We start from the raw sequence: 8,565 nt of genomic DNA, 5'->3' as shown, positions 1-8,565 counted from the left end.
TGCTTTCTTGTACTGTGATACTGTGTCCTTCCACTCATCCAGATGAGCTCTTTCATTGTGGGTTGACTGCATGATCTCAGAGAACACTTCATCGCGCATGCTTGGTTTTTTTGCCGCTTCATCTGAGATAGCCTTCAGGACAGAGGAAGGAGGCTTGAAAAATTTGCAGCTGCGGGAGCGAGGGAAAAAAGGGAGAGAACTATTTAAAAAGATGCATTTTATAGAACAATGGGTATACTCTTTCATGGTGAACAACACTATTCACATTACATAGCACATGTGATTTCAGTACAAGGTCGCATTTTGCATCTTTTATATTTAGTGCCTGCGGCTTTGGTGTTAGAGATCACAGATGCAGGGCTGGACAACAGAATTCGGCTTGCAGGCAGCCATGGTAAGCCATAGTCTTTTGGCTTCTGCAACTTTCATAAAACAGCGCCCTCCTTTCCCATACAAACAAGCAAAGCCTGTTGAGTGCTGTGATTTTCATGTTAACGTGCAGCAGCAAAAACCAAAGTAATCCCGCCCCCATCCAATTATCTGGGATGATCATTTTACTCCTCCCCCCCACCGCGTGGCTGGTTCTCCCCACAAACCTTCTGCAAAGGCTGTACCTCCAGGAGAGCTTCATGGAGATGTCCCTGGAGGATTTCCGCTCCATCCTCAGACACGTTAACAGACTTTTCCAGTAGCTGTACTGGCCACGAATGCATCCCAAATCCTCAGGATATATTAATTATTAAAAAATGCTTGCTTTTAAACCATGTATTTATATATATATATATATATATATTATATAAATATATATATTATATAAAAAAAGGTACATTCACCAGAGGTCCCTTCTATGGCTTCATGGTCCGGGATAGTGCCTTGGGAGGGTATTTCAGTCATGGTGAGAAAAAGATCCTGGCTGTTGGGGAGAACCGTGAACTGTGTGCTCTCCTCAGGGTGGTCCTCCTCATCTTCCCCATCCGCAAAATCCTCAGACATGGCTGAGAGTACTCCCTCCTTGGAATCCACGGTCAAGGGTGGGGTAGTGGTGGCAGCCCCTCCTAGAACTGCATGCAGCTCAGCGTAGAAGCAACATGTCTGCGGCTTTGCCCCATGGCGTCCGTTTGATTCTTTGGTTTTCTGGTACACTTGTCTGAGCTCCTTAACTTTCACATGACACTATATTGAGTCCCTGTTGTGGCCTCTCTCCACCATGCCCTTGGAAATTTTTTCAGATATTTTGGCATTTCGTCTTTTGGAACGGAGTTCTGATAGCACGAATTCATCTCCCCATACAGCGATCAGATCCAGTACCTCCTGTATGGTCCATGCTGGAGCTCTGATTCTTGGACTGCATGGTTACCTGTGCTGATGAGCTCGACTGGCCAAACAAGAAATGAGATTCAAAAGTTCATGGGGGCTTTTCCCGTACACCTGGCCAGTGCATCTGAGTTGAAAGTGCTGTCCAGAGCGGTCACAATGCTGCACTGTGAGATAGCTCCCGGAGGCCAGTATGGTCGAATTGCATCCACACTAACCCTAATTCGAACTGGCGATATCTATTTCAGCGCTAATCCCCTCGTTGGGGAGGAGTATAAAAATTGATTTTAAGAGCCCTTTATGTCAAAGTAAATGGCTTCACTGTGTGGACAGGTGCAGGGTTAATTCGATTTAATGCTGCTATATTTGACAAACCTGTAGTGTAGACCAGACCTGTGTTGCAGCAAGCTGGGTGCAAATCTACCCCACACTAGCCTGCGATGGACTATTTGTATGGTCTCTGCAGACATGTATTAACAGTTGGGTAACATGCATTGATCTAGTCCCATTTCAAAGAGGACCAACGTGAACCAATGAACTGTTAATACTCATCAGCAGAGTCCAGGACAGGCTAGCGTGGGGTAGAGTCACACACCAACTTTCTGTGAATGGAATGTTCATGTAGACAAGCCCTTAGTAAGTGGTCTCTGTCTAGTTCCTAGTGAACAAGTATCCATGTCACAAAACCACCACCTGAGTTGGATCTATGATGTGAGTGGAATAACAGAGACTTGGTGGGATAACTCACATGACTGGAATACTGTCATGGATGGATATAAACAGTTCTGGAAGGTCAGGCAGGGCAGAAAAGGTGGGGGAATTGCATTGTATGTAAGAGAGCAGTATGACTGCTCAGGGCTCTGGTATGAAACTGCAGAAAACCCTGAGAGTCTCTGGATTAAGTTTAGAAGTATGAGCAAAAACGGTGATGTTGTGGTGGCAGTCTGCTGTAGACCACCAGACCAGGGGGATGAGGTGGATGAGGCTTTCTCATCCTAGAGAAACAGAAGTTACTAGATCACAGTCCTGGTTCTCATGGGAGACTTCAATCACCCTATCTGCTGGGAGAGCAATACAGCAGTGCACAGACAATCCAGGAAGTTTTTGGAAAGCGTAGGGGACAATTTCCTGATGCAAGTGCTGGAGGAACCAACTAGGGGCAGAGCTCTTCTTGACCTGCTACTTACAAACCATGAAGAATTAGTAGAAGCAGCAAAAGTCAATGGGAACCTGGGAGGCAGTGACCATGAGATGGTTGAGTTCAAGATCCTGACACAAGGAAGAAAGGAGAGCCACAGAATATGGACCTTGGACTTTAGAAAAGCAGACTTTGACTCCCTCCGGGAACTGATGGGCAGGATCCCCTGGGAGAACAACATGAGGGGCAAAGGAGTCCAATAGAGCTGGCTGTACTTTAAAGAATCCTTATTGAGGTTGCAGGAACAAACCATCCCAATGTGTAGAAAGAATGGTAAATATGGCAGGCCACCAGTTTGGCTTAACATTGAAATCTTTGCTGATCTTAAACACACAAAAAAAAAGCTTACAAGAAGTGGAAGATTGGAAAAATGACCAGGGAGGAGTATAAAAATATGGCTCAGGCACACAGGAGTGAAATCAGGAAGGTCAAATCACACTTGGGAGTTGCAGCTAGCAAGGGATGTTAAGAGTAACAAGAAGGGTTTCTGCAGGTATGTCAGCAAAAAGAAGAAAGTGAAGGAAAGTGTGGACCCTTTACTGAATAAGGGAGGTGATTAAGAAAAAGCAGAAGGACTACAAAGGGTGGAAGATAGGAGGGATTAGCAAGGAAAGCTACCTTATTGAGGTCAGAATATGTAGGGATAAAGTGAGAAAGGCCAAAAGCTCAGTAGAGTTGGACCTTGCAAAGGGAATTAAAACCAATAGTAAAAGGTTCTATAGCCATATAAATAAGAAGAAAACAAAGAAAGAAGTGGGATCGCTAAACACTGAGGATGGAACGGAGGTTAAGGATAATCTAGGCATGGCCCAATATCTAAACAAATACTTTGCCTCAGTCTTTAATGAGGCTAATGAGGCGCTTAGGGATAATGGTAGGACGACAAATGGGAATGAGGATATGGAGGTAGATATTACCACATCCGAGTAATATCGAGTGCCAAACTCGAACAGCTTAATGGGACTAAATCGGAGGGCTCAGATAATCTTCATCCAAGAATACTGAAGGAACTGGTACATGAAATTGCAAGCCCATTAGCAAGAATTTTTAATGAATCAGTAAACTCAGGGGTTATACCGTATGATTGGAGAATTGCTAACATAGTTCCTATTTTTAAGAAAGAGAAAAAAAGCGATCCTGGTAACTATAGGCCTGTTAGTTTGACATCTGTAGTATGCAAGGTCTTGGAAAAAATTTTGAAGGAGAAAGTAGTTAAGGACATTGAAGTCAATGGTAATTGGGACAAAATACCACATGGTTTTATAAAAGATAGATCGTGCCAAACCAACTTGAGCTCCTTCTTTGAGAAGGTAACAGATTTTTTAGACAAAGGAAACGCAGTGGATCTAATTTACCTTGATTTCAGTAAGGCACTTGATATGGTTCCACATGGGGAATTACTAGTTAAATTGGAAAAGATGGGGATCAATATGAAAATTGAAAAGTGGATAAGGAACTGGTTAAAGGGGAGACTACAATGGGTCGTACTGAAGGGTGAACTGTCAGGCTGGAAGGAGGTTACTAGTAGAGTTCCTCAGGGATCAGTTTTGGGACCAATCTTATTTAATCTCTTTATTACTGACCTTGGCACAAAAAGCGGGAATGTGCTAATAAAGTTTGCAGATGACACAAAGCTGGGAGGTATTGCTAACACAGAGAAGGACTGGGATATCACACAGGAAGATCTGGATGATCTTGTAAATTGGAGTATAGTAATAGGATGAAATTTAATAGTGAAAAGTGCAAGGTCATGCATTTAGGGATTAACAACAAGAATTTTAGTTATAAATTGGGGACACATCAGTTAGAAGTAACAGAGGAGGAGAAGGACCTCGGAGTATTGGTTGATCATAGGATGACTATGAGCCGCCAATGTGATATGGCCATTAAAAAAGCTAATGCAGTCTTAGCATGCATCAGGCGAGGTATTTCCAGCAAAGATAAGGAGGTGTTAGTACTGTTATACAAGGCACTGGTGAGGCCTCATCTGGAGTACTGTGTGCAGTTCTGGTCTCCTATGTTTAAGAAGGATGAATTCAAATTGGAACAGGTACAGAAAAAGGCAACTAGGATGATCCAAGAAATGGAAAACCTATCTTATGAAAGGAGACTCAAAGAGCTTGGCTTGTTTAGCCTAACCAAAAGAAGGCTGAGGGGGGATATGATTGTTCTTTATAAATATATCAGAGGGATAAATATTAGGGAGGGAGAGGAATTATTTAAGCTTAGTACCAATGTGGACACAAGAACAAATGGATATAAACTGGACACTAGGAAGTTTAGACTTGAAATTAGATGAAGGTTTCTAACTATTAGAGGAGTGAAGTTCTGGAACAGCCTTCCAAGGGGAGTAGTGGGGACAAAAGACATACCTGGCTTTAAGACTAAGCTTGATAAGTTTATGGAGGAGATGGTATGATGGGATAGCCTAATTTTGGCAATTCATTTGGCAATTGCTATTTGATTATCAGCAGGTAAGTATGCCCAGTGGTCTGTGATGGGATGTTAGATGGGGTGAGATCTGAGTTACTACAGAGAATTCTTTCCTGGGTGCTGGCTGGTGAGTCTTGCCCACATGCTCAGGGTTTAACTGATTGCCATATTTGGGGTCAGGAAGGAATTTTCCTCCAGGGCAGATTGGCAGAGGCCATGGAGGTTTTCGCCTTCCTCTGCAGCATGGGGCATGGGTCACTTGCTGGAGGATTCTCTGCAGCTTGAGGTCTTCAAACTACAATTTGAGGACTTCAATAACTGAAGACATCGGCTAAGGGTTTGCTACAGGAGTGGATGGGTGAGATTGTGTGGCCTGCGTTGTGCAGGAGGTCAAAATAGATGATCATAATAGTCTCTTCTGACCTTAAAGTCTATGAGTCTATAAGGCAACCTAGTAACAGAGGATGTGGAAAAATCTAATGTACTCAATGCTTTTTTTGCATCTGTTTTCACGAACAAGATCAGCTCCCAGACTGCTGCACTGGGCAGCACAGTATGGGGAGGAGGTGACCAGTCATCTGTGGAGAAAGAAGTAGTTCAGGACTATTTAGAAAAGTGAGAGGAACAGAATTCCACAGGGCCGGATGCGCTGCATCCGAGGGTGCTAAAGGAGTTGGTGGTTGTGATTGCAGGGCCATTGGTCATTGTCTTTGAAAACTCATGGCGATCCTGGGAGGTCCCAGATGACAAGAAATAGGCTAATATAGTGCCCATCTTTAAAAAAGGGAAGGAGGAGGATCCGGGAAACTACGGACCAGACAGCCTCATCTCAGTCCCTGGAAAAATCATGGAGCAGGTCCTCAAGGAATCAATTCTGAAGGACTTAGAGGTGAGGAAAGTGATCAGGAACAGTCAGCATAGATTCAGCAAGGGCAAGTCATGCCTGACTAACCTAATTGCCTTCTATGACAAGATAACTAGCTTTGTAGATGAAAGGAAAGCAGTGGATGTGTTATTCCTTGACTTTAGCAAAGCTTTTGATACGGTCTCCTATGTTATTCTTGCCAGCAAATTAAAGAAGTATGGGCTGAATGAATGGACTATAAGGTGGATAGAAAGCTAGCTAGATCATTGGGCTCAACGCGTAGTGAACAATGGCTCCATGTCTAGTTGGCAGCTGGTGTCAAGCAGAGTGCCCCAGCAGTCGGTCCCGGGGATAGTTTTGTTCAATATCTTCACTGATGATTTGGAGGATGGCATGGACTGCACCCTCAGCAAGTTTGCAGATGACACTAAACTGAGAGGCGTGGTAGATATGCTGCAGGGTAGGGATAGCATACAGAGAGACCTAGACAATTTAGAGGATTGGGCAAAAAGAAATCTGATTAGGTTCAACAAGGACAAGTGCATGAGGAGCAGAGGGCAATTGGATAGGGGATAGGAGTCCTGGGGGGGAGAGCTGTCAGGAGACAGGGGGGTTGGATAGGGGCAGGGGTCCTGGAAGGGGTCAGTTAGGGGACAAGGAGCGGGGGGGGGGGGGTTGGAGGTCCTGAGGAGAGCAATCAGGGGGTGGGAAGTGGGAGGGGGTGGATAGAGGGTGGGAGTCAGGCTGTTTGGGGAGGCACAGCCTTCCCTACCCAGTCCTTCATACAGTTGCACAACCCTGATGTGGCCCCCAGGCCAAAAAGTTTGCCTACCCTGGTGCAAGGCCTACCTTTCCACTCAGCATATGTTATCAACTGCCACTATCTCAGTATCTAGAATCTTCTAGGTAGTTCCTTCTTGACTTCAGTCAACAAGTACTTTTCCAACAGGTAGTGCATCCAACTTTGCATCAGTTGTTGCTGCTTTGATTCTCATCAAACCTCTCCTCCCCTCTTTGTTTTTTAGGTCTTCTCTTCTGTTGACCTACAGGTCAGCTCATAATAAATATTTTGGTCACTACTGTGTCTCAGTGCTCTAAGTTGTTGATTTAGAGAACTAGTGGATGTGACCTTTCTAATTTCAACTGCATTATTCAACTCAGAGAACACAGTTCTTCAAGTGCTTGTGTGTCTCTCTTTTTTCATATTCCACTCTTGGCACACCTGCACCTCATATACTTGAACAGAGACATTTAGGTAGCAGTGTTATTTGGGCCTGGCATGCACCCTCAGTGTCACGACTGATTGAGGGCATGAGGTCGGAGTGGCCCAATCACCACTCACTTCTGTCTCACCAGCTGTGGTTGTTAGCCAGAGATATTCAGTGTCTGTGTCTTGATATTTTCTCTGTAATTATTTACCTTAGACCCTGTAGATAGCCATATTGGTTTAGGTGTTAGTTGCCAACCCCTAGCACTGGAAGAGGGAAGCTCATTTTAAATATTGTGCTTATTTGTAGTTTTGTAACTGGTAAATAGATGTCAAGGTAAATAACACATAATACTAATTCCTATATGGTGACAATCTGAAATGTAATCAGCAGAGGCAGCTAATCTGTTTTACAGGTAAGTACATCTTAACTCTCAAAGGAGTATGATTTAAGACATGAGAAGTAACCACCAAGGCAGAAAATCTAAGTGGTAACACCCCCAAAATAGCGTTAATTTCCTTGTCAGAAGTGTGAAACAGGCCAGGCCTATATCAAGCTACCAGCTGAGTCAGAAAAAGAAAATATCAGGCTAAATCCCCTCCTGTGTGGTCTCAGTTGCCCTAGAACAAGGAAGGGATAGCTCTCCCTCCTTCAGCTAGTGGACCCAGGTTTTGCCTGGATAGCAGTGAGTACAACCACACTGTGCCTACTCCATGGGGGACTGAACCTGTTGGAATTATTTGAGAGAAATATTAATAGGGCCAGGTGATGGCTATAATATTAATAGGGGAGACCAGACACTAAATTTAAGCAGACTTTCCTTTATGAAACCCACAGCCCAAATGGTATTTTATACAATGGCTCTGACCTGAGGTCCCTTCCAACCCTGATATTCTATGGACAGCCCATAACAGCTGTTCCCAAACTGTGGGTCTGTTTTAATGGGGTCACCAAGGCTGGCTTACACTTCCTGGGGCCAAAGCCTGAGGGCTTCAGCCCTGGGCAGCAAGACTCAGGTTACAAGCCCTCTATCTGGGGCTGAAGCTCTTGGCCTTTGCCCCCCTTCCCCCTTAGTGGGGCTCAGGCTTTGTTCCCCCCGGTACTGAGGAAGGAGGCTTGGGCAGGCTCAGACTTCAGTCCCCGTATGTTGCTGGTTCTAAGGGGGTCGTGACGCAATGACGCTTCAGAGCCACTGGCCTGTAAGAAAGCAGTCACTCCACCCCAGGCACTCACACAGCGTGCACATGGGTCCGAGAGGAAAATCACCTCGGCCGGGGTGCTCCAAAACGAGTCCGCCAGCCAGCGTGTCCTCCCGCTACAGCCCCGCTCCCGGGCAACGGGAAGGACTGCGCTCAGCTCGCGTGGGGCGGGACCTGGGCCCGTTCCTTTCTCCCCCACCGCCTTCTCGCGGCCCTGCCCTAGCCACAAGGCGCGCACCAAACCCGCTGTCTTCTCCTAACGGTACTTTCTCCCACGCCGAAAGCGGATTCCAGGCCCTTCAAGGCCGCAGCGGAGCGTCTAACGAGCCCAGCAGCCCCCTGAAGCGG

The sequence above is a fragment of the Gopherus evgoodei genome, chromosome 5, assembly GCF_007399415.2.
Source record: "Gopherus evgoodei ecotype Sinaloan lineage chromosome 5, rGopEvg1_v1.p, whole genome shotgun sequence".
NCBI lineage: Eukaryota > Metazoa > Chordata > Testudines > Testudinidae > Gopherus > Gopherus evgoodei.
This window is presented reverse-complemented; position numbering follows the sequence as displayed.